Below are 25,769 nucleotides of genomic sequence, written 5' to 3' on the forward strand. Positions count from 1 at the left end.
AGCTGGCTTTAACACAGACAAAGAAATGAGAAAGTACAAGGCCAGCCAGAACAAGGTCAGCTCTGTGTGGGGAGCGAGCAAAGCAGCTAAACACTGACATCAGTGGTCTATGGGAGGGAGAAGGGAACAGCCACATACACCTCTGCTTCCGCACGTCCAATTCCCAGCAAATTCTACAGCCAGCTATGACTTTAGACTAATGTTCTTTTACATGTCAATCATAAGTCCCACTCTACACTGCGCTGGTGTGGCCTCACCTTGAGTACTGTGTGCAGTTTTGGGCGCCACAGTACAAAAAGGACATAAAACTATTGGAGAGTGTCCAAAGGAGGGCAACAAAGATGGTGAAGGGTCTAGAGGGGAAAACATATGAAGAGAGGCTGAAGTCCCTTGGTTAGTTCAGACTAGAGAAGAGGAGACTGAGGGGAGACTTCATCGCGGCCTACAGCTTCCTTACGAGGGGGAGCGAGGGGGCAGGTGCTGATCTCCTCCTTCTGGTGACCAGTGACAGAACCCAAGGGAATGGAATGAAGCTGCAACGGGGGAGGTTTAGGTTGGATGTCAGGAAAAGGTTCTTCACTGAGAGGGTGGTCGGGCACTGGAACAGGCTTCCCCAGGGAAGTGGTCACAGCAAGGGTCTTGACTGAGTTCAAGAAGTGTCTGGATAACACTCTCAGTCATATGCTCTGATTCGGCTGGTCCTATGTGGAGCCAGGAGTTGGACTCGATGATCCTTATGGGTCCCTTCCAACTCAGGACATTCTATCATTCTACGAGAATTCATACATTTATATGTTAGGGAGTAAAAGCACTGCAAACAGAAATTGGGTTATCTGCAACCCCTTTCCAGCTTTACTAATAAATTGAATTAACTTTGAAACACACTTCCAAGCAAAAACCATTGATGTGCTGGACCCTGTAGCCTTCTTGCTCCCTCCATTCCCCCCTCACTCTTTTTAACCTTTCTGTGTTCCTTCCTGCTGCTGGTACTGCCTATGCAAACCATTACCCTAGTTCTGGGCATCCCACATCTCAGGTAGCAGCTAGCTGAATTTGGACACAAACACCAGCACTTATCATGCCGGAGTTGCTTTTGTCATACTGCCCTTGCAACAGCTCTCAGAGAGTTCTCTTTTCCCTTTCTGTAACAATCAGAGCAGGTAAACCACAGCATTTCAATAGGCCAGAAAAAATTCTAATCACCATTAACTTATTATCACTCATTCATATTAGCACGCTACTTTTCTTTTGACAGTTACATCTCAAAGTCCTCAAAATATCCAAACAAAGAAAAAAAGCTATGTATTACTTCTTTTTCAAGGACATTAAAAAAAAAAAAATCTCAATTTAAATAATTTCCCTAGAATAAAAATCAACTTATTTTGAAAACAGAAATGAATCCATTTTTTTATGAACAGTCTTCTACTCCAGGCAATCAAAGAAAGTGGATCATGAAATCTAGTATTTGATACATTTTTCACAGGCATGGTTCAGAAAATATCCATGCTTACGCCACAGTTCTGTGCATACAACACTTTGAGAAGTGTCTAGATGAACTAAGCTCATTGATCTAAGATTTTGTGGATTTGAAGTTTTTGAAGGGCAGCCAAAAGTTTCACTTCATTTTTCAGCTCCTTCCAGAACTTGAGATCTTGCTGCTTGTTCCTAAAATACTTAAACATATTTACATTGTAAACAACATTATGCTGAGATGTATGAAGTGGGAAAGGTCAAAAAAAGAAAGGCATCCTTAACATTTTATTTTCTACTTCGAGTTAACCATAGAGGACAGATTTTATTCTAAAAACAGGTCTTGAGCTCTGAATTGAAAAATGATGTGGGTTTTGTTTGTTTATTTTTTAAAATGTTGTTATACTCCTCTATCTAGCACCCCTTTCGAGATGCACAGGTTCAATTGCTTGGCCCCTATGTTTACTGTAAAACACTTTCTGAAAATATAAGGATGACCTTTCTCCACAGAACTCCCATCTCATAAGCATTGTCTCTCCGTAAGCCCTTTGAAGGACACATCATAACTGAAGTGGGTAATTTTAATTGACTGCGTAAAGATTCTGAAAGCCCTTACTCGGCTTCAGACAGAGCACAAGTTGCATACTACACTGGAGTGCTCATCAGTGTTAGGTGTTTATTCTGCATGCCAAGTCCTTTTTCCAAGAGTCTGCTACCCCCAAAGAGCTCACGAATGGAGGATGTTGTCTCCCATTGAATATGTTTTGCTTCGACCTTGATTGGTCGCATGTCAAAGAACAACTTTCATATCCAACTTCTCTGTACTGTTTCTGGAGAAATTTCAGTCCTTCAAAATGAAGGGCTGAAAACTGGTACCTCAGCCCAGCCCTAAAAAAAAGGAAGCCTGATCTTCCTACAAGATGAGGTGCTCCAATTTGAGTAAGTGATACTTGGTCTCAATAACGCTCTACTGCACCTTGTATGAGACGCACAGTATATATCCCCAACAGAAGATGGTAAATTAGCTACATACAGAAGCATCAACAATACAGCAATATCATGAAATCAAACAGAATGTGTGAGTAAGTGAACTAAGATTTGTAAAAGGAGTTACTTTTTTCTTTAAAATTAAAACAGGTCAATACAAGTTGTCCAGGTCATCATAGATAACTGCACGGCTATTCAAGCTTTCATTTTCTACAGTTTTGAAAATTGCTCTCCAAACTATGATGTGGAAATACAGCATTTTCAATAATTACAGGCAAGGTCATAAAAGCATTCCTCTGTAGAATTTTAAAAAATTCAACACATATCAAGGGCCAAAATCTGTTAGTCCTGAACTACAGGAAAATACGCAAGTTTGATCAGCTGAAATTTTTCTGCCTGCAGCCCAAGCTTAGGCATATTTATGGACCAATTAAAAACACCTGCAGAAAACTCATATTTGGTCCTCAGAATAGCATGCAGCTGTCCTGATAGCTTTGTCTAGACCAGAAAAAGTGATTCAAATTCTGTTTTGATTAGCTAATGTGATTATTGCTTCAAGGTTGTTTCACGAGGGATTGAAACAGTGAATGCCATAACTAAAAATGCATTGAATATCAATTCTTGCACTAAAAAGCCACATCTTTTTATCTTAAGGCTGTAACAGCTCTAGCAAGCATCCAAAGTCCGCAGCGATTCTAACCTTGTAGCTGACACAACAACATCTCCCAGCTAACTAAGCTTTCTAACTAAAGCACAAAGGCGAAGGTCCTTCTTGTCACCTGTACTGCATAATAGCTACAACCACTGAACTAAATAATCTGAACCAGAAATGCCAACTCATCCTCCGTGCAATAAGGCTGCAGTTCTTCCAAGAGCTTGTTCAGTGAGTGAGACCTAAAAACGTTCTAAATCACATTTGGCTTGAAGCCAAAAATTTCAGTTAAATGTTAGAGAGAGAAAGGGGGGGAAATAAATTCAACACATGACACACTACTTGCAATCATCAAACTACTTTCTCTTGGGAATGTTTTGCAGGAGTCCTTGGAAATAAAACCCACTGCAGGTATCGTTATAGTAAAGGTTTGCAAAAAACATTGTTTAGGTGAAGATTGTTTGGAGATGGGGATTAGTTTCTTTGCGTAGACTACTTGAATACAAACCTTATTAAGGTTCATCTTCTTTTTCCAGGACCTCCTGACTGCCTTTGGAATAAGCTGTATATCCAGTAATTTTTCAAAATTTTGACCTGGCAATGGTTGCTTCTTTAGTGTAGAGAAGGATTTCATGCAGATCTGAGTCAGGACTCTTCAGGGCAGATAGAATAATAAGTAGTTTAAATTTTATTTAATTAGGGAATTTGATTAAAACACAGTGTTGTTTTTTTCAGCATATGGGCTGAATTGTATGCACATAATCTTTTTACATGCACAAATGACAGTAAGTTATGCAGGTTGTCTCACAATTTACACATGCGATCTTAATTTGTGCGTATAGAAAGTTTCTTCTCAGAGCTGCAGAACTGCAAATTAAAAACTGAGGTCGATGAAAGCTGTAAGGACTTCTTATCCCACTTATAAAGTACCATGGGCATGCATCAGCTGAAAATGCAGATCTCATGTCCAAAAGATGCTTTGACTGGAGAGGGTGGGAAGATTGGGTTTATTTGCTCTGAGAAAGACATCTGCATCCCCCACGGTAAAACCTGCTGTCTCCTCCTGTTGAAGTTTCATTCCCATGAGCACTAAGCCATACTGCTGATGTAGCCCAGGAGGTCACCTGGACACTACAAAAAATCAAGTGAGCTCCCCAGAAAGCAGATTTCCTGGTCTACATTTAGAGCGGAAGTAGGATGAAAGTCAAGATTCTAGTGAGAGTTTTTCTGATGCTGTCTTCTATGCTGCCATGGAAAAGAAATGAAACTGTGTGAAGAACTAAGCAAGAGTAGCAAAACTTCTTCTAGGAAATTATGCTAATATACTCATTTGGGAAAGCTTGTGAGGAAATGAAAGGTGAAACAATTCAGAAGGGCTTCCCAAATTCTGTTATCTCCCTCCTCTTTTATTACAAAAATGGGAGCTGATTATAAATACATCTATATAGCAATTGAAATAAAACCTGCCAAGGGCTACAAAAGTAATGCTTCAAATTTAATGCAAATAGTGAACCCAAGTTAATAATGCAATCTGCTTAATATGGAGAAAGAACTTAATGACTCTTGACAGATATTCACTACAAACACTATATATATGTATCCTGATTATTATAGGTGTTACAAAAGCCACCAAATAAATAATCAAAAAGTAGATAAATCAGTTTTATTTTCTGTTCTTTTTCAAAGTCTGCCTTTGTTACAGCAGGTACATATAGAATCATAGAACCATAGAATCATTTTGGTTGGAAAAGACCTTTAAGATCATCAAGTCCAACTGTTAACCTAATACTGCCAAGTCCACCACTAAACCATGTCCCTAAGCACCACATCTACGTGTGTTTTAAATACCTCCAGGGACGGTGACTCAACCACTTCCCTGGGCAGCCTGGTCCACTGCTTGACAACCCTTTCAGTGAAGAAATTTTTCCTAACATAAGCATGCATGCAGCACGTGAGCTGCTTCCTAAAGACCATGCTGTGTTACAACCTTCAAGTACTCTTGTCCCACCTAAGGGATATAGAGAGTGGAATGAAATGGGTTCAGCGGAATGTTCCACTTTGCACAAGTTCTGCTGGGCAGCTGTTTGTACCTGTATTTGTGAAATGCATGTGTATGAACTCAGCAAAAAAAAGGCCTAAAGCAGATGTAGTATTGCCTTGTTGCTAACCATTAGATGTCTTGCTTTACAGATGTTATCGCACTGCTCGTGGGCATTTTGGCCTTATGCAGGTACATTGCTTGGTCAAAACCTGGGCCAATATGTAACGGTTACTTTGAACCAGGGCTGAACAAAGTTCATCCTTCATTCATTTTTATCTAAACAGCATTCACCATCAGTTCAACTGTACAAATTGCTGATGCTAATTCTTTCTATTATAGACAGGCCCTAGGGTTTTAAACTGTATCCATCAATCTAAGTACATCTATCCACTCTCCACTCTAACATTTAAAGACAGATTGGGTCATTAGTTATGAAACCTGCGATAACAGTTATCACAAGTTATCACAAATAATGTACTATGAAATTTTAAAATTTTTTGGCACTGTATAAGCATTTTAAAAGCAAATTTTAAAACTTTTTCTTTTTTTTTTGTTATAAAAGGAGGCAGCTAAGTACATAAGAAGGATAATATTTATTCACTGAAAGAAGTATAATCCTCATATTACTGTAGAAGCTTACGATTTTACCTGCCAGAATATATTTTGTGTCTGTTTAGTAAGTGGCATGAGAAACCTTTCTTACAAATATTATATCTTTGGGTTTTCACATCATTTCTTGCAATTAAAATTTTAAGAACTCTTCACAAAATGGTACTTAGGATCTTTCTAACCATAATTAACATTTTCATGTGTTTTGCAATTAATTAGAAAGTTAGAAAACTGCATTACTCAATACTTATTTGGCGTTTCATCTCTAATTAGTCAGATATTGATGTTCTGCTAATACACGTGTTCTGCAATAACAGCTTCTCAAATACTGGTATTGGGGGGATCATGACAGGTTCTTCATAGTCTGGAAACAGTAAGAAGCCTTGAAGACCCTCAGCAAATTAAAATACAGTCAAACATTACTTTGCTGATAGTGAGGGGTGAACAGAGAAATTCTGGGGAAGAAAAAAAGAGGGTGATGTGGGATGAGGAAAGAAGGTACATTGCCTCATCATGTCAAGGTTGGGGCCCAAGAATTTTGTTTACCTTGTGACTTCAGTTGTTGCTGCTTACACTAGGAATCACTTCACAACACAAATGATAAGCAAAACTACTTCTTATATTTAAGATTCTCTGTAATTCTGGAGTAAAGAGTTTAATAATCTAAGAAGTAGTAAAGAAGATGTACTACTTATATTACTTACTCCTATTAGACAAAGGAAAGTTGCTTTGTTTTCTGTTGGTGTTTTTTTCTGTAGATTGATTCTATCCAGTTCCAATGAGGACAATGGGAGTTTGAGGACTGATGCCAGTAGACCTATATTCTACAAAGAGCTAGAACTTAAGAAACTCAGTGAATCACAGTCAAGTCACTCATGGGAAAATCAAAACCACAGAGGAAATCTTTATAACATTCTCATTGTTTGTTTTGATGAAACACTAGTAGACATTAGAAACTATATACTTCCCACTCCTCATGGGTTGAGGCACATGGACCACTGCCACAGCTAGGGCAGCGTTCTGACTTATAGTTGTAAGCCTAATGGCAGGCAGCTGCAGTAAGGACTAAGGACTGAAAGATTCTCTTGCAGGAGTCAATCTTGCAAGTGAACCAAAGCAAAGGGCAGAAAAATCTTTTGTTTTATCTTTGTTCAGCACCTCACTCCTGACTGGTTATGCTAAGTGTCACTGTCACAAAAACAATTCATACAGAATATGCCTCTTTCAGGACTGCACATTTGGTTTATTGCTCTGAAACTCCGTAAGTAGACTTTTACATGCATTCACTAAATGTGAATGCATTCATTCATGTGGAAACTCTTCCTCTCATTTTCCCCTATTACACCATAGTCAAATAAATGCTTGTTCTGAAGTTAACTATCCTTCTAGATGATGTTCTCAGCAACAAAAGTTGACCTGAGAAATAAAATTTAATTAATGTCATGGTCTTTATGATTTAGAAGGAAAGCTGAAAACACCCTTTCCAGACCTACTTCTAAAAAGCTATTCTCTGATTATTTATTTATCTTAGAATTGTTAGAAACATTAAATCTAGCTTACCCAGTTTGGCTAACAGGCTCATAACTTGTGAGATTTTTCAGTCCTCAGCTGAAGATCCAGCACTTGAATTAAGAGCAGAGGTATTTTTTCACAAGTTATGATTTTGCATTAGATTACATCACTAAATGACAGACAAAGAGACAAAAATGAAGTTTTAGCAGAAATTGCCTCCAAGGTTAATTAATTTCATAATTGTGTACAATGCTATTATTCTTCCTGTTATCTAGCAGTAACATAGGTACCGATATGTTCAAGACACCTAAATTTAGGCAATGAAATATAAGTACTCAGTTCAGTTGATTAAAGATGGTATTTGCATCCCACATCATAGATCTGATACAGTGCTATAAATCCCATCCAAGTATCTTAGATACTTTGACACATTTTAAATGCTTACTACAGTTAGTTAAAATATACACTGAGGGCAAGTTATTCAACTTGACCAACTTGCCATGACTTGAAGTACAGTTCAGCTGATCCAAACTAGGTATCTGGTTTAGGGCAAGCAGCATCACTCTACAGGTCTATTGATAAGGAACAGGATTCAGGTGCCTGAACATAACCATCTAGAACCATCCGAGATGCCCAAGGGAAGGAATTGGCAGATATGATGCAAAGCATCTTGCATCTGATTCAGATTGGATTCTGCACCCATCTGAAGTAGCACTTGGAGGCCAGGCGAGCTACTCCAGTGTTCTAAATTATGTTATGCACCTGAACCCTACCCTGGATGTCCCTTGACTAAGAAGCTAAAGCAACTATCTCACATGTAGATAGTTACAACTGGACACCTATTTCAGGTGTCAATCTCAAGCTGAATCCTGCCTCTACTGTCCTTTTTAGTAGGCTATGACTGAATTTCCAACACTAAAAACCAAGCAGCACTGGACTCCTTTAAACTTCACAAAACAGGAAGAAGGTGACACACAAAGTGTTTTACCCTTTGCACATCACATAAGTCTCTGAAGAAGGAGTTTCTATTATCATTAAAGTAGGACATTGTAACTTTGAATGTAGCTTTGCAAAAATTCATTATGTAACAAAAAAATGAATTGCAACTAAAGGTGTATTTACTTCTAATCTTTTGTAGCTTGTGTTTTGTGGTGGGTTTGTTGGGAATTTTTTTGAAGAAAAAGAGGGAGATGTCTAAAAAGGTGTTCTTTTCAGATTCTTTATGCTGGCTCAGAAATTTTTTGTGATGATGCACCATTATTACTCTTCTCCAAGTCCCAGGGGATTTAATACATTTTTGAGCAGAGGCTTCAAGATTAAAAAGAATAACTTAAAAAAATAAAGTTAGTACCATACTTTTGAACAGGCAAAGAAACGTAATACTATGAGACCTATGAGACTACTCCTACACCTAGCTGTATCATTCCAAATCATAAATTTTAATCACTGGGAAAAAGATATTCAGGCCAATCAAGTAACACAAGATGATGATAAAACACAATTGTAGCTGTTCTCCAGCTTCCGGACTTGCTAATGTCAGTAAAAAGGTAAATTCCAACTACAAGTTTTATTAGTGTTGAAAATGCTGAAAGGTGGCTCCGCCTTCACCTTTTCAATCAAAATCAGCCACCCAAAGAGCTGTTATTATATGAGATTCATAGAGTGAATTTCAGAGTAACTGCAATGGTTATGTGAAGGGCTCCACTCTCTTTGCTCTGACAGATCTAGGCCATCTGAGCAGGTTTTAAACTTCCTTCATCACCTTTGAGACTGAAATTAAAGAGGAGGTATGCAGTACTCAGTCTGAAAGCTCTATAGTATTGAAGGCCAGCAGAGAAACTTAATACATGGAGTTAATCATGAAGGGATATGATGCTATTGTACCAACCAACATTAAAGACAGGACTTCTAGCAGTTGCAAAATTAGCTGCCTCTCTGTCCTTTTTGTGGTGTCTGTTGCTCAAGCCCTTTAACTTTTTCTCAGAAAAACTACTGTGTTGATCTTTGAGCAACTGCAGAAGCCAAACCAACCTGGGCTGCCAACTGGAAGAGATAAACTAAAAAGTAAGACAGAAAGGATGGCCCTTGTTTTAAAAGCCATTTTATATGTTGCTATATTTGATTCTTAGTATTAAAAATAACTTTGGATTTCAATTTTTCCTGGCTGTTTTATTCAACCCTGAACACAAATTACTTAGACCTGCTGAGGAAGCCTGGTGTTGAAGGTCAGTGTGTATGATGGGACAGCAAAATGACGGCTATGCTCAAAGAAAGATAAAGGGATAGTGGCCTGAAAGCATTCAGAGGTAGAAGGAAGTGCCCTCAAATAGCAAAAAAAAGGGAAAAAAGTACATCTAGTTCAGGAATCCTAACAAGATCATTGGAAATTTAACTAGTAAATTAAAACTCTCATAGAAAATTACTACTGTAAATTATTATGCTGGTAAAAAGAAAACCAAGGAGTTGTGCTCTCTTATTACACAAGTACTAAAGTAACTGGCATTACTATTCACTGGAGTGAGGGACATTTAACTTAGAAATCCAATGTAGACGAATGTATTTATAAGTATATAGAAGTTCTTAATTGTTAGTATGTAGTTACTAATCAAAGACATTATTTCATTCAATCACAATTAAAAAAAAAAAACAAAAAAGTGAAAAAAAATCTCATGGAACAATAGGTTTGGTTTCATTTTTCAAAGAAAGCATTTATTGGACAGTAGCCTAAGTTAAAGATTGTTTAAATTAAAAAAAGGACATGCACAATCTCTTCATCATTCTCCTCTTCACCAATTATGGTCTCATCTTCTTCAATGCTAGAAAGTGTTTACAATAGTTAAGAATGAAAAGGTCTTACAAAGCAGGGTTCCACAGAAAGTCACAAGCAGACGTGCTTTTCTCCAGTGTAATGTTAGACATTTCTGGGAAACACTGATGAAATGTCTTCCACAAATGTGAAAAGAGCACAAAATAAAAATAGAACAAAAAGTAGAAGCCCGATACAGCTTCTTTCCTCTGAAACAGGAACGATTGTTCAGTACCTGCACAAATTAGTATTATATAAGTCCTCCTGCAACAGTGTTACATGAAACATTGGCTACCACTAAACAACAGAAAGAATATGACAAAGCATTCGTCGCAGTACAAAGCCATATCTTCCTCTCATTTTCACTTCCTTCTTTTGGTAGAGTCTAGTCCCAGTTGTTGTCTAGCTCCAGCCATTACTGAAGTTCCTTAACAGAGCAATTTCAGTTCTCCTTCACAAAAGAGAACTACTGGACAAAAACAAAATGTCTTTATCAAGGCCATAGTCACTGGAGAACCTCAGCAACAGCTGATAAAAATGAAACAGAGAAATTGTTTGTCCATTATGCTACTTCTTTCTCCAGTGGACTCCAATCACAGGCTTCTTATTTCATGGTCAATGACAAATTCAAAAATTCTTCTGATGTGAGGGGAAAGGAGAGACTAAAGACAACAAGGATTTTCAAGTAATAATTTCTACTAGAAACAATCACATTGTGGGAGCCAACATATTATTATGTACAGAGGTCCAACATCCCTTCTACCTCCAAGACTACCTGTCTTCTAATACCTGAAACCATTATGGCATGCCTGACTCATCCTTTGGCAAAGACCAACTGACAAAATTATAATTAGCCAACAAACAACTCCAAAAGTGGTAACACAGAGAAAGATGTATCTTTAAACCTTTACAATCTGTCATTACTATGATCTGAACTCCACAGCCCACTGCTGAACCAGAATACAGCAAAATTATTCATGTTTATCTCACAGTTTCTGTTGATAATATAGACTGATACACACTAATTTTCTTACTGTCACATAGCTATTCATATACAATCAGTTCATAACTTTTTTAGGATTGTTATGCTTATTGTCACATAAATTTATTTTATATGCAAGTGGAAGTACCAGCTGTAAATAAAAAGAAGAAATATCTCTGTGGAGAGACAATAACTTTAAAGTTGGAATAGCTTGGCCAGTAATTAGAAATACATTCTTTCTAGGTGCTAGATAAAAGTCATACAGATCTTCTGGCCAAGAACAGAATACATATAGAAATTAAAATAACCAGACAGCTACAAATTGTTTCTCCAGGAAGGAGGCCATGAATTACCAACAACTGCTTGATTTAAGACACTGAAAGAAAGACACAGAGAGACTGAAATAAGCAACACAGAACATCTGTGGACATAAGCATTAAATAATAGCGTCTTACTTCTTTTTCCAATAAAATAGTAAAGTTTAGGTATGATTGGATATACACAGACTTTTATCTCTTTCTTTAATGGGTAGGAAGTTTGGGAGAATAAAATATCTTTTGCTTTAAAAATCTGGTTTTGAATCACCTTAATCATTCACTAGAAAGAAATACTTTATTTCAGCTGACAGAATTAGGTCTCTCACGTTACTATGCCTAGAAACCAGAAAAGATTGCAACTGAACTGGAGCACTGCTGAACCAAAAAGTTCCAGCTTCAAGAGAAATGAGGGGAGAAATGAAGCAATCTGCTTAAATACTTACTCATCTGTATACTCAGCTATTTACTCAAAAGGAGGTGCAAAGGTGTGTAAGGCACAAGTAAGTTGTGAACTTACAGTATCCAACAGCGCAGAGGATACCCATCACACCTTTCAGCTATAAAGGTGACTTGAAAACTTCTCAGCATATTTTTCAATCATATGTATATCACACTCATTTTAAATCCACATTCAACATCTACTGATCCAGAGAAAGGAATTTTCCCCCCAAGAACATTTTCAATATTGTTCCCACAAAGCAACTGTGAGAACTGGCAGGAGCTCCGACACACAACGAACGAAGGAAGTCTATTAGAGACTTACTTTTACTACAGGTTGAACGTAAGGTTCAAACCTGAAAGATGAAGACTTTTTAAAATGTACATTTCTACCTTCTGCCATGGCAGGGTCATGGACAAAGTTTTCTTCTGTCAATCACTTCCATATTTTGCTAAAGTGGAACTCTCGAATAGCAGAGGAAAAAAAAAAAATAGAATTCATGGAAAGGTTATTGGGATTTACCACCAGCTAAGCTAAGCTATTTGCAGAATGCATGCACATTTACGGCATTTAGTTTGTATCCATTAACTAGATATAATTAACCACAGTGGCAGAACCAGGATTAAATAGCCTGAACTAGTAGATATTATTGGATTTAATAAATACACAGAGGTAATGGAACCTGTGAGCCACAAAGATTGAACTCACTCATTGTTACTGACGCATCTGCAATTTTTGCAAACCCTTTATTAGACAACCACTTAATTTGAAGAATTATTCTAATAAATTGAATATTACCATTACCAAAAGAATACATGAGAATAACATACCAATTCCAAAATGCATCTATGCAATACAGATGGAATATTATTTGTGTTTGTGCTTAAGTTTACCCAAAACAATCTCCTGGGGTGGAGAAAGAGCATAAACTACTTTTTTTATTATTATTATTTCATCAAAGCAAAAATTAACTATTCATCCATGTATGTATGTATTTTCACATTGTGTTTTATTAAAATAGCATATGCAGTAGTCTTGTCTTTATTATTGATGACAACATGGTGGCTATTGGACTGATATAATGGTCTCAAGGAGTTTCCAAATATAAATATATTCTAATGAGATAATCCCTAGAGCATGGATATGGAGGAATGCTATCTAAATAATGTCACTTCTGTTGCAGAATTGGTTTCAAATTAATTGTTTCTTTCTAAAGCTATAATTATCAGGAGGAATGCAGTTAGTCAGAAAAGATGAAGTTAAAAAGTGCATAATGTTTAATAGCTCATTAAATAGAAAATATATTGTAAATTTGGGAATCAGAATGACTTGCAGCTAACTGTGAGATGATGGGTCATGGCATATGAAAAGAGACTTTTTTGGCAGGAAAGCAATTTGGTAATGCTGACTGCAGTCTGCATTTACTTGACATTCGGAAAGATCATATGACACCAATGCAGATGAAGTGAACAGTGAAGAGAAAAGGAAGGGCAAGGGGAGCTAGAGGAGAAAAAGTTAGGTTATGAGTGGCTGAGAGGACGATGAGGAAGAGGAGAATATGAGTGCCACCATTGGGAGTTCAATTTTTAAAGCGGGAATGCGAAGAAGGTGTTCTATCGTAGAGACTCGGTGTATTCACGCAGCTATAGTGACAGCTGTGTCGGCACTTTTCTCACAGAGGGGGTTTATGTAGAAATCATATAGGTGAATAATTAGCAATTTTGTAATTTCTCTTCCAATAAGAAAATGTAGTAACTGTTATGTACCCATTGCTCTGAGTATGATTTTAAAAGCATACTTCATTTTTTAAAAGCATGAAGTGTGTATTTACCAGATGTCAAATACATATTTATAATAATGCAAGAAATCAAAGCAACTCCAAAAAATTCTGAAACATTTAAGAATAATTATACTGTTAAAAGAAAATAAAAAACAAAACAAAACTAAAACATTACACTACAGCCTCAAAGTGAAAGAAGCTCAAATCAGCCGAGCTAAGCTTAAACTTTCTCCTAGTATGTTTTTCAAATAGGCAGTGATCCCAACAATTACATGAGAGGACACAAACATAATCAGAATGGGAGAACCAGCCGTGTATTTGCAATGGTCACAAGCAAATGCATGCCATACCAGCCTGCACAAACGTGAGGGCTAAAGCCCCCTAAAACCTCATACAATCATCTAAAAGCACAAAGTGATGTATGGAGTACTGCAGCACGTTGGCTCAGATCCCTAGATGAAGCACAAGCAGCTTAACAGGGGAAGTAAGTTATCCAGACTTACATTCTTTTATCTTGTCACAAGCTGATCTATGTGGTAAAACAAAATCTGGAATACAATCACCAAAACTACTTCTATCAATGTACTGCTTTTGGCTGGGATAGAGTTAATTTTCTTAACAGTAGCTCCTAAGGTGCTGTATTTTGGATTTGTGACCTTGAAGTGTCCGTGGCTGTGGATAAGGCCACAGCACAGCAGATACTACTCTGAAGGGACTGTGGCCCATGGATAAGGCCACGTTAGAGCAGGTGCACCTCAAAGTGTCCATGGCTGTGGATAAGCCCAACCACAGCAGGTACGCCCCTAAGGGACTGCAGTCTGTGGATAAGTCCAAGCCAGAGCAGGGGCAAGGAGAGGAGTTCATTGCCATGCTAAACCAATGGTCTGGTCCAAAGGGACCAGGGGTGGAGATTGTAATGGAAATACCTTTAAATTGTTGTAACCCGGGATTTGAGTTGCACGTTATGGGAATTACTGTAGCAGGAACCACCCAAACCAATGGAGGACAAGCCTTACAAGAAGCAGTGCAAGTGCAGCAGTGACCCAAACTGAGCTGGCTTTGGTGCCCAGTAACTCCACACAACACACCACCTCTCCTGTCCTGAGTGACAACCATAATAGATGGAGCACAAAGTCATGGGCTAAATGAACTCAATGGACATTTTATGGGCATTATACAGGGGTGGTCCATAGACTAAAGGAATGGCATCTGTGTATATATCAAAGGGTGGGAAGGGGAGGAGGGTGGTTAATGAGGATGTATTGGATAGTGTGGGACCTGAGCATGACATAAATGGTAAAGAATAAGAGGTGGAGATTGTACTGGTTTTGGCTGGGATAGAGTTAATTTTCTCATAGTAGCTTCCAAGTTGCTGTGTTGTGGATTTGTGACCAAAACAGTGTTGATAACAACTGTTAACTGTTTTATTTATTGCTGAACAGTGCTTACACAGTGTCAAGGCCTTTTTTTTCTGTTTCTTACATTGCCCCACCAGCGAGAAGATTGGAGATGCAACACAGCTGACCCCAGCTGACCAAAGGAATATTCCATACCATATGACGTCATGCTCAGCAGCAAAAGCTGCAAGGAAGAAGAAGGAAGGGGGGATGTTTGGAGTGATGGCATTTGTCTTCCCAAGTCACTGTTACGTGTGATGGAGCCCCGCTTTCCTGGGGATGGCTGAACACCTGCCTGCCCATGGGAAGTGGTGAATGAATTCCTTGTTTTGCTTGGCTTGTGTGTGCAAGCTTTTACTTTACCTATTAAACTGTCTTTATCTCAACCCACAAGTTTTCTCATTTTTGCCCTTCTGATTCTCTTCCCCATCCCACTACAGAGGAGTGATAGAGCAGCTGCGTGGGGCTGAGCTGCCGACCAGGGTTAAACAAGAACAATCACATTATAACGTTTATAAACAGAAAATAATAAAATCTTGTTGCCATAAATAACAATGAATCTGCATGGGGAAAAAAAAAAAAACAAAAACAAACATTTCCTGAGCCAGAAGCTCAACCAGTACTTTCTACGAACATCCATTGCACAAATATCAATGTAATGCCTTGATTATGAAGGTTTGGACACTTTGGCAGTAATGTGTTTTAAGTATTACCTTAATTCCAATGCAAGGGACATCCCTCATGATTCTAGATTGAATGGAAAAAAGCAGCATCACATAATGAGAAGTGTCAGGCAACATTAAGCGTATTGGCTGATAATATTGTATCTGAATCTATAGCATGTTATGTTAGCATACAAATACAATATTTCTTCTGTCTTGGTTCCAGTAAGCTTATAAACCAGAACTTATCTCACGTTATTTGCTGCTGTTGCCAGACCTCAAGATAAAATTTCCCATCTTATTTAAGTATAGCTTATTTGTTACAATACATAGATAAAAAAATTTCAAAGCTAAACAAACACAGGTAACACAGTCCAGAGAGAGTATTCTTCTCCTGTCATGGTACTGAAACAGATCTTTTTTTCTGCAATTACACTTTAAACATGACCTCATTTCTTGCGGGATTACCATAGCCTGATATGTTTTGTCAGAAAGTGTTATTTTACTTTGGTGCCACACCAGTATCATCACATTTGAAAATGTACATGATCGTAATAGTAGTTTCTAATACTATAATACAGGGTAGCTACTTGGAGTATCTTTCTGAAAATTACCTGCTGTTATACAATCTCTGTTCTGAATTTAAGGGGACTGAATGTTTACGATAGGTATAGGACTGACAAGCCATCAAAACAAAGCTCATCTTGAATTTATACCCAAAATACAGACACAGACATAGTCGTCTCAACAGCACCTCATCTACACACCTTCAACATGGATCACTCTAAGCAGTTAGCAACGTTTATTCAGGCTCGCTTCAGAAAAGTCTTCAAGCACATAATTAATTGGACTAGTCCCACTGAAGCCACATGCTTACAGCTGAAATGCCTTGTGTGATCAGACCTCAGGTTTTGCCTCTCTGTGTGCACAGCAGGCGCACATCCTAATTTTTGCTAGTGGTGACTTTTGCGACTTGGACACTTCTAGAGTAATAACCGAACTAAGACTACTAACTCATTTTAGATAAATCATGAGAAAAGCTTCAGATGGCACTGTCTCTCATCCCTTACTGGAAAAGATCCAAATTTCAAACAGTTTCCTACATACATGGAAATGTAATGGCACAGAAAGCCATTATCTTTCCTCAGAGCCATCGAGCCATTCTCCGTCACTTCGCAGTGCCATTAAGTGCAATGACACAACAGCCACCGATGAGTTATGGTTGAGCCTAGAACTCAAAAGGCCAAACAGATATCTTAAATGGGAACAAACACCAAAAAAGTCTCAACTGAAAGGGGATCTAGAGCACAAAGTTTTAATGCAGTGCTCACAGATCTCCCATTTGCAGAGTCACGGGGCAGAAGGCAGCACCTGAGACTGCACATCAGAGGCTTTGGGACAGGTTCTCTCATACGTGTGGTTTCACATGGTGAGGGAGAAGCCACAGGGAAAGCCTGCAACCAGGAAGAGTGTCCTGCATAAAGACACTTGGATGAGCATGGAAGGCCATTTGGTGACCCCAAGAGGCACACCATACCCTCTCCCCCGTTCCATGACAGGACATGTCAGACAGAGACGAGCAGAGGGCCACGCGCTGCGTAGCTAACTGCTTTGTGGCAAGATGGACCAGAGGCCACAGCTCTGCCCTTATCAATATGTGATGCAGAAACTGCAGTGGGGGAGTGGAAGAAATCCAATACGAGAGTATCACTGCAAATGTGAGAGACTTGTCAGGTCTGTGCTCCTGTCTCTAAAAGAGCTGGTGTGAGACTGCATGTTACTGAGAGATTTATTTTAGAAATGTATTATATCCTGCTTTTAAAAGGGAAAAATAAAGCAAAACCAGTACACTAAGCAATTGCAGTTTAGTTCTAGTAAGTCAGTTAAAATATACAGTACGCCAATACCGCCTCCTTGCATTTCAAGAAGGAAATTGCTTTATTGGATCAAGCCAGTGGTCCGTCTAGTCCAGTACCTCATCTTCAAATATGGGATCTTAAAATTGCAACAGAGGCAAGAAATCCACACAGAGAGAGGCCGGCATACAACCAGAACTAAAAACTTGGTTATCTATTTCAAAAATGTTTCATACTTACCAACTCATATCTTAATATTTTGCTATTTATACAACTGAATAGGTTTGTTGAACTGCGCTTGTGCGTTTATTTACTTGTGAAGTTTGTCAGTCTAAAGCACCTTATGCAGCCTTAACTCCAATTTGTGATTTAAGCATAGGAGATTACCAAACACCCACGAGTTAAAAAAAAAAAAAAGCTCTGTGTGCTTTCACCTGTGTGCTACCCTATACTACAGCTCTCCCCTTGGTGTTGTTAAAGGGATGCTCACAGTAGAGGCAGCTGTATACAATGCTGTCATGGTGCTGAGAGACCTCTGTTCAAGTTTCATATTACAAGATCAGCAAGACGTGAAGTGAGGCTACTGGAAAATGTAAGCAATTAACATAGTACGGATTATGAGGTTTGATGAGCTTTAAACAAGGGGAAAAAAAATCCAATTTCCCAGTTTTTACACATGCAATTATACAAGCGATTCTGCCATACCGCAAAAGACACAGGAGCTACTCCTGTATGTCCTTACTCATGCAAGGACTAAGGATCAAATCCATACGAAGCATTTTCTAGTGCTACTTCAAGCAATAGCTACAGCTACAATGCATTCTACAAATCACCATCCTGACATATCCGAACAGAAGAAAAAGCTAAGAAAGCTTTTTGTAGTGACTTTATCCCATTTTATATAAGTATGTAGTGTCCTGCCATAACTAGTACTGTAAAGCACGATGTCTTTATTTCTCTCTTCCATCTCCAAAGCGTTTTTCAAAACACACTGTATGAAAGAAGCTCTATAAAAGTGTCTTGAATTGTTTATCTTAAAAATGTGACTGGTTTGCACTAGCAGCATGAAAAAGTACATTAGGTGGCCATTATTATTTTGTCTTCTCTTTTGATGAATAACTGACTACATATGATTAGCAAGAGTGGCTGGCAAGGGTGTGTAAAGAATCAAAGCACAAAAATCACGATCTTCCCAAGTTCTACCAAGAGCAAAAGGAGATAGGTCTGTAGCTGTCACCAGGAAAAATGAAAGGCATTACTGTTAATGTTTCCACATTCATTCCTATGTCTGACGAGTTTTGTAAATCTGAACTGAGTTACGAGGAGTGTTTTGAAGTATATTAACAGCTTACAAAACTAAATCACTGGGCCAAATTTCCTGTTGAAATAGCTCCAAGAGTGGGCCTCTGTTTCTAAAAAGTATTTTGAATGTGAAGGTGGGCACTTACAATGGATGCTCAGTATACTATGTAGATGTTTTCTCATCCTAAAAAAAAAAAAAAAAAGCAAGCAAAATCCTTTTAAAGTGCACACTTAAATTCAGTGATCTAAGCATAATGGAGCAAATCTCCAGCTGGTTTAAAATGTCAGAGCTTCAACTACTCCAATGGAGCAATGAAAGTCTACATCAGATGGGGATGCCCCTCTTAACACATAAAAATGGTCGTGAACAGGGACAGGTCAGTATTCAGCTCTGCTGGCGTAAGACCCTTCTGTTATATTTATCCAAACACAACTTTTGCCTCAATGCCTTTAAAATTCACCATTTCAAACGGTAAATGGAAAATGCATTTTCAAATGAAAAGCTATTGCTACCTGAATTATCTGGAGCTGTAGTAGGAAATCGATGAGAGAAGGACAGTTAAATGAGATGTTTAAATATAGACTGTAAATATGAGACTGAACATTAATTAATCAGATTTGCAGGGTCTTCCCTTGCTTTAGCCTCTGTATCATCATGTAGTCTTTGTTTACTTTCATCTATTTTCTTTGTTTGATGACGTTGGACTAATAAATACATTGACGAATGGCATCAGTAAATGCCATCCATATATCATAAAAATAGGATGTACTCAATGTTTCTGGCACACTGATGCTAAAGGATTTTTTTTGTTTGAACTTTCAGTACTTAACAAAGGAAATAATACTGCTTTGCTGGATAAACTTCCTGATTTTTATTTTAATTTTCAGTGAACAAACAGCTGCAGAATAATGTGACTTAATGAAGCATTTCTAATAAAATCCTGCAGAAGTTAAAACAGGGGCATAGAACTGCTTGCTCACTGATAGTTGTATCATTCAGAACAATTTTTCAAGATGGTGATCACATTTTTGTGTAGGTGAGTATTAGATAATGTGATTTTTCTGTCTTCCAAAGTCAGTGATTTCCTTCAGTGTGGTAACTAGTTAGCATTGTTCTATTACTTATTTATAGTAAGTAAAATATACAACATAATTAAGGCAACATATTTCTAATACACCATTTAGGCTTTACACAGGTTGGTAAGTAGCAATACAGCCAGCAATAAATTTAAGTGTGAAGATGCTCAGATCTGAAAAATTTCATGGTATTTTTTGCTCACCAAAAACATATAGCTTGCATTTGTAAAGATGTCCTTTATCAAGTCTGTCATCACCTGCGATGAAATTATGAAACTTCTTGGCTGCTACATGTTTCTCTGCCACCACAATTCAGTGTGAAGTATTATTTGCTTTATGTAAATCTAGATAGGGTTCAATGAATCATCACTTTGCAACCTGCCAGTAAAGCAATCTCCAATATCCGTCTGTACACACATCTATTTACTTCCATTCAGAACAAGTTTTTCATGTATTCCCCAGCAGAATTATCAAGTGCGTTACAAGCATCTACATGTAAGGCTGAGATCCCTCAGATCATAAGAAGAGACAGGTTAAAAGGTTACCCTGTATGTCTGGTATGATAAAAGATACTGCCAGATTAATCGTCATTCTCTGATTAAAACAGCATGACAGGAATCAAGATTTTATCTCAAAGTCACCCACCACCAGCAGCATACCTAAAATTAATACCACATTTTTGAAAGCCCCCTTATGTTCAAACAACATGTGGAACCAGTGAATAGTAATCCTGATTTGCTAGCAACTAACTCAGCAAAGCTTTCCACTGAAATTATGGCACTTAGGAGGTTTGCATTCATAAGAATACCGGTACTGTAGTTTTGGAAATTGGGACTTTATGAAACCAAAAACCACATAGCTTTCAATACTGCCTCAGCAGTAATGGCTCTCTGAAATAAAATGTTAATAATGAAATTTACATGAATTACTTTACTAGTGTTAATTATAAACTCACAAAACAATTTAGGCACCAGTATGAAATGACTGCACAATTACTGTGAAAAAGTATAATGAGATGTAACCTTTGCCACCCCTGATAAAAATGCCTTAGTATGCTCTTTCCCAACTTCAGCTAAGCTATATTCCTAGTACCACTGAACTACTATTTTTCTAGTGTTTACGCTATAGAAAAGAATCTTAATTTATCAGTTTGACTTCATTTAGATCAGCCCATAAAGTAGCTTTAAAGTGTTAAACATATAGCAGGCTGAATGCTAATGTCTGAAACTAGTTGGTAAGACAGAGAAAGCAGATAACAATTATCATTTAGTCAATAGTAATTTAAATGTATCCACTGCTGTGCGAAGACCCTAAGACCCTCAATGCTTTACGGGGCTTTCAGGGATAGGGGTTGAGTATGTTTATTATTTACATTGACAGTTCTGCAGGAGTCAAAGCACGGTTCTTTAAACACTGAGCCGGTGTCTACTGGGGGTGGGTGGTAGAAGTGAGGTACTCAGTGCTCTAAAAAAAAATTACTGATAATCTCCAAGCAAAACCTGGAAAGAGACAACTGTAACTACACATATAATTTAAAACGCTTTAATCAATGATTTTAACTCCCGGTAAGAAAGAAATGTACAGAAAAGCCATGCATGGCAACTCCTCGCTGCGCAGTGCGAGCTATTGCTCTCTATTCTTTGCATAGATAACCTGGTGTCCGATCCTACAGCTTCACAGGAACAAAGCAGGTTATTTTAAAACTTTCTCTTGCAAAGCTATAAATAGGGTGGAATAAGGGAAAAGCCCGCTCGCTGTGGCATACAGAGCCTGCAACGTATTTAGTAGATAAATGAGTTCACTGAAATACAAAGAAAGCAACGTGGATGGACAAGATGTTTCATACTATATACACCACAACTTGGGGAGCGTTACACACAGAAATAAATGAAACCGTGAACAGTCTCTTTATCGCTTTTTTTTTTTTTTTTTTCCCCCCGAGGATTCATAAAGCGACTCCTCGCTTTTTCAGCCGCGGCCGATAAAGCGTCCGGGCTCCTGAACAGAGTAAACCCCCAGGAGCCCAGGGGTGCTGCGAGTTAGCGGCCACCCTTCCGACGCAAGTACTTGGGCTGAAAAATGGGTGGGTTCCCCTGACCTCCCCACGGCTCTGCTGAAAGGCTGAAGTGTTCGTTTGAATAAAATTAAATAGAATTAAAAGGGAAAAAATAAAATAAAGCCCTGCGGATCTCCCGGCGCAGGGCTGGAGCAGGCTGCCCCAGGCGCCCGGCAGGAGCCGCGGAAGGGCGGCGAAGGAGCTCCCCCTCACACCCGGCTTTCTGCAACTTTTGGGCAGCGGGAGGGCGGCAGCCCGCACCAGCCGCCCCGCACACCCTGCGCCTGGCCCCGCCGCGGCCGCTTTCCTCCCGCCGCTCCGCGGGGTCTCCGCCAGCCGCGGAGAACATCTCCCGGCCCCCCCCCCCCTAGACAAACTCCCTCCCAGCGCCTAGACAGACACACAGACACACGCCCCTGGAGCGCTCCGCTCACCTACCTGCAGCCCCGCTTCCTGCTGGAAACACCTAGCGATCGGCCGCCTCCCGTCGGGGGGGAGCTCCAGCCTTACCGCCCGGGCATCGCCGGCACACGCCCCGCGCCCCGCCAGCGCCCGGGGGCATGGAGCGGCGCCGCGCTCGGCTCGGTTCGGCTCCCCTCGGCTGGGCTGGGGACAGGCAGCCGTCCGCCGGGGCCCGGGTCTCGCCCCGCCTCTCTGGGAATACACCAGGAATCCGGCTAAGAGATGCTAGAGGAAGGGTGAAGTAAGTGGGAAGGGAGGGAAGACTTGAAGTGTTTCTCGTGCACGATTTCAGAGTATTAAAAAAAAAAAAAATAAATAAAAGAGGACGAAGTATGAATTAGCTATCGGAAAAGCGTAGGGTGAGGAAGTCCTGCAGCCCGGTGCGGCTCCGGCCCCTCCGCCAGCTGCGTGCCGTCCCGATTCAGCCCCGCCGGCAGAGGAAGGGAGGAAAAGCCGGCGCGTCCTGCAGCAATCCCTCCGTTAGAGCATCTCTGATTGGTTTGCCTTTCACACACAGCACGACTTCCCCCTCCTGCTGCCTCCTTCTCCCTCTTGGGAAAAGTAATTGGAGAGCGAGAGCTTCACCTTCAGCAGCGGCAGCAGCCGCCCCGCGCCCAACCTGCGCGCACCGCACCGCACCGCACCGCACCGCGGAGGGGCGCGGGGCCGCCCCGGGCGGCCGGACAAGCAGAGGCAGCTCCAAGCGCGCCCTGCCGGGGGTGCGGAGGGGAGGCTCTTCTCCTCCCCGGTGTTTACCCAGCTCCTCGCTGCCCTCCTCCCCAGCCCCTGTACGAGGCAGCAGGTCCCCGCTACCGCCGCTCTGTTTGACCGAAGAGCGGGGCTCCGCCGGCTGCGCCCGCCGCCGCCCCCCGCGGCCCGCGCACACCGGGGCTGGGCCGCCTCCCGCCCGCCCCCGCAGCACGGCGCGGCACGGCGCTGCTCTCCCCTCCCTCCTCTCCTCGCCTCTCCCCTCCGGAGCGGCGAGGCGGGGCGGGGGGGGGGGGGGTGCGAAGTTTCCGCACAGGCACACGTGGCCGGGAAGAGGAGGAGATCCCCCCGGATCCCCGGCAGCCCCGCCGCGGGGGCGGGTGGCACAGACGCTGCTCCCCCGGGACCCCCTTTCCCCTCCGGCGGGAGGCTGAGCGCCGGGCGGGGAGGGAGCTCCCGAGCTGGACAGGACTGGGCAGCTCCCCCGGGGGAGCGGGGCCGGGCCCGCGGCGGCTGGAGCGGGGGCAGGGGCAGGAGGGACGCGGCGGCGCCGGCAGCCAAAAGCTGGACTGTGTCTCCCTCCAGAGGGAGAAGGGAGTCACGCACGGCAGCTCCGGCGGCGGGAAAGCCGCGGCCCCGGCCGAGCCCTTCTTCCCACGGTGGTGCCCGAGTGGTGGGGTCGCGGGTTTGGTCCGTGCACCCGCGCTCGGGAGGTGGTAGGGGAACGTATAACGGGTCAGATCCTGTAGGTCTCTTCTCTCTCTGCTTAAAGACGGGTGGTGGGTCGCATTTGTCTGCCACGACTGTTGATTAATAGAGGGAAATGTTGGTGGGTGAGGATAAATAAAAGCATAGCTTCCTCATTTTTTCAGTGTGTTTTGTGCTGTCTGAACAGGGATGCAGAGAAATGGAGGGGAGGGATGCCAAAAAAAAGGTGAGAAAGGGCCCTCATTTGTTACAGTAATATCAAAGAGTCAAATTCTCAGTTCTCTCCTAGAATTCTTGTGCACTCCTAGGTTAAACACTGATGGATGCATGCAACATTAAGAAGTACTGATATTGAATCACAGAATGGTTTGGGTTGGAAGGGACCTCAAAGATCATCTAGTTCCAACCCCCCTGCCATGGGCAGGGACACCCTCCACTAGACCACGTTGCCCAAAGCCCCATCCAACCTGGCCTTGAACACTTCCAGGGATGGGGCATCCACAACCTCTCTGGGCAACCTGTTCCTGTCTCACCACCCTCACAGTCAAGAATTTTGTCCTAATATCTGATCTAAATCTATTCTCTTTCAGCTTAAACCCATTACCCCTTGTCCTATCACTCCATGCCCTTGTAAACAGTCCCTCTCCAGCTTTCGACATCATCTGTTGTCTATTTTTAATTTGTACCAGCTAGTATAATAGCAAGTTTTCTGAAAAGAAGCTTTTGTTGAGTCCTTAACTGTCATCACATCTTACATGATGTTGATACTCAACAGAGTGAGAAACAGAAGAGGGAAGTGAAACACTTCCCCAGTTGTTACTGTTCATGCCAGTGTTTTTCCATATAAGGATCTGTGGAATGTTTGAATTATTTTTTTCAAGGCAAATAGAGACCTAAGGGTCCGTGCAGTCAAAAAAAGAAAAGGCAAAATAAAGGCTTAATGTTGACTACCCCACACACAGTGACGCAGCTGTAGGATGAAATACAAAGAGGTTGGTATGGAAAGGGCAAGTTAAAAGTAGCCTGGTATGTGGTTGTCACAACTGCTGTTGCAGCAAGCACTGCGGTACACATACATGCCTGGATGCGGACTGCAGCCAAATTAAAAGGCTGCTGGTTGTAAAGACAAATGCGGTCTTATCTCGTTCATTGGAAGCTGATACAATATCACCATTTCTCTATGTAACACAGTAACTGTGTTTCTACATTTGCAAACAGCTAAAAATAATGCAGAGGGAACTGAAACAACCAAGACCGTGCTATGAGCAGCATAATTTGGTAGACCCAAACTAACGGGGATCATGCTCCTGCCCCACCAATGCAAAATGACCAGGGATCCTGAATACATACTGGAATGAGTAACCTTTCCTGTTGCATGGGTCAGTGTAGGACCACAAGTATTGTTACTGGATTAAAAGCAGTCACAGCACATCGAAAATGCAACTACAGCAGCTAAAATGCAACTACAGCAGCTGTTGCACTTTAAACATAGCAAACGTCTTGTAATTATGGGAGCACATATACCTATATTAGCTGCATGTATCATTACACTCAAGTTGACTGTGTATTGTAAGACCAGAGGCTACTCAGTAGTTTCATATTGGTGTCCTGCTGTTACGGAAATCAGGCAAACACATCTGAAGACACAGAACTATTATCACCCAGTTAAAACAATACAAACAAGTCACAGGCAAACAACAGAAGAAAAAACAGTAGACACAGAAGAAAAAGCAGTAGACAAAGCAATAGATAAGATGACCTGTTTCGAAGCCTGTGAATTTTGTTTGTGCAAATCTTGGAAAGTGTGGTCATTATTTACAGCGTGGTCCTGCTGCACATGAGCAGTTGTTCCAGACCACTTTGCACAACATCTGAAAATCTGAACAAATGTGCAGTACTCACACACAGGTTGTGGGACACCATGCAGAAAGACATGCTTTCAGGAA

At 40.7% G+C, this 25,769-nt stretch overlaps 1 protein-coding gene across 2 annotated transcripts in view; it reads right to left on the bottom strand.

Annotated features, from left to right (window-relative positions):
* The window catches only part of TAFA2 (TAFA chemokine like family member 2), a 199,215-nt gene extending 175,943 nt beyond the window's left edge, over positions 1-23,272 (bottom strand). For both annotated transcript variants that reach the window (XR_012834004.1, XM_075745299.1), the window contains exon 1: positions 22,384-23,272. The gene's annotated coding sequence lies outside the window, so the exon portion shown is untranslated. The remainder of the gene's footprint in view (positions 1-22,383) is intronic.
* Between the last annotated feature and the right edge of the window lie 2,497 nt (positions 23,273-25,769).

This window comes from Balearica regulorum, chromosome 1, assembly GCF_011004875.1.
Source record: "Balearica regulorum gibbericeps isolate bBalReg1 chromosome 1, bBalReg1.pri, whole genome shotgun sequence".
Lineage (NCBI taxonomy): Eukaryota > Metazoa > Chordata > Aves > Gruiformes > Gruidae > Balearica > Balearica regulorum.